Here is a 1,998-nt window from a genome sequence, read left to right as displayed (position 1 = left end):
GTAAGAGTGTGCTTAGCTGTTTGGATAGCAAAATAACTCTATCCCCAGTGGGATGAGCTGCTTCTTTGTAAGGTAGTGACTTCGTCATCAGAGGGGATATCCAATCCAGGAAGGAGGAGTTGGCCCAAACAGTGGTAGAATGGACGAAGGTGGGACTAGAAGCCCATTAGGCTCTCTGATGGCATTCCATCACAGTGTCTGCCACCACCACCTCAGCTCTCCTGGATAGCTTTTACCGGGAAGTGGGGTGCACTGTTATGATGACCATTATAACAATTGTTCAGGGAGCCACAGTGTTGTCCACTCTGGGCTGAGCCTGGAGAGGTCTTCCATCTCAGGGCCAAAGGGTAAGGTCAGGGTTTCAGGGTCACCAACCTGCAACCCTAGTCCATTTGTTTAAGGTGGTGGCTGGGCAAAAACAGGTGCAAATGGGGTTGGTGGGTATCTGGGTATGAGGGCTCCTTAACCATCTGTATGTCCGGTCTGTGCCTTGCTCCAGGATTCCAGGCCTCGGTTCCAGCTGACACTGGACATCTCATTTGCCCTCATTCCTCACCAGGGCTCAGGTCTTTCCCCTTCGTCTTAAGGACCTCACCCGTAAACCATGGTCCCAGATTCTGTTACCGGTACTGCCAAGATATGGCAGAGGTTCCCTTGGTTAAGGAGTCCCTTTCTGGAGCCCCAATGCCTGAGTTTAGCTCAGGCACCACCACTTACCAGCTGTGTTACTTGAGCTAATGAACCACCCAGAACCTCAGTTTTACCTTATAAAATGAGGATGATGGTGTGAAATGCAGAGAGCTGTTGTATCGAAAATAATCCACAAAAAAAATGTAAGTGCCTACTATGTGTTAGGAACTGGGTTCAAGTCCTAGCCAGTCACATGCTGAGACCTTAGGCTTTTCTCAAAATATGATAAAGAATGCATAACATAAAATTGACCATTTTAACCATTTTCAAGTGTACAGTTCAGTGGCATTAATTACATTCACACCTACCTATCCTTTGAACTTTTTCATCTGGCAAAACTAAAACTCTATACTTATCAAACACTAACTGCCCATTCTCCCCTCCCCCCAGCCCCTGGCAACCACCATTCTACTGTTTGTCGCTATGAATTTGACTCTAATACCTCCTATAAGTGAAATCCTACAGTATTTGGCCTTTTGTGTCTCGTTTTTTTTTTCCACTCAGCATAAGGTCTCCGAGGTTCATCCACATTCTAGCGTGTGTCAAAATTTCCTTCCTTTTTAAGACTGAGTAATAGTCCATCACATGAGTATACCCCAGTCTACATCATCCATCATTGACACTGAGTTGCTTCCACCTTTTGGCCATTGTGAATGATGCTGTGAGACCCTGGGCTCTCAGACTCAAGTCTCAGTTTCTTTCTCTCTGCTGTGCACACTGGCCAGGGTTCCCCTTCACTGCAGTGGGACCCTCTTCAGCTGGCTCGGCATCTCCCTGGCCCCCACTCCACTGGAGCCTCACCCTTACGTCTCCAAGCAGAGCTCATGCCTCTCTTCCACCTTTTCACGTTGTAGCTGCCACTCTGTCTTTATAACATATGTGGACGTTGGCCACCAAGGGCAAGCTTCCTATTCCAGGCATTTCTGGGACCTCACAGAGCTTTGGCGAAGGACTGGAGTCCTTGTTTAGCTAGCACCAGCCACTTCTACTTCAATGTTGAGCTAGGAGTTGGGAAATGCCCACGACCCAGTTCAGTCTCACCCCGCCCAGCTCCTCTGGGAGGCCTGCTTGGTTTTCCCAAAACTCTAGTTGCGCCTCTAGAACACAAGGCAGCGGTGATTTCTGGGCGTCCTGCCTTAGTCTCACCAGCTGAGGGGTCTTATTTCATGGGTTTGGAGTCTGGAGACGAGGGAACGCACTACAACTCCCAGAGGCTCCGGCGCTCAGGGGACGGCCCCTGCCCCTAGCGTAGACTCGGACCCACCAATTGTAGATCGAGAGGGGCGGGGGGCGGTGCCCTGGGGCGGG

Source organism: Pteropus vampyrus, unplaced genomic scaffold, assembly GCF_000151845.1.
Source record: "Pteropus vampyrus isolate Shadow unplaced genomic scaffold, Pvam_2.0 Scaffold461, whole genome shotgun sequence".
NCBI lineage: Eukaryota > Metazoa > Chordata > Mammalia > Chiroptera > Pteropodidae > Pteropus > Pteropus vampyrus.
Note: the sequence above shows the minus strand (reverse complement) of the source record.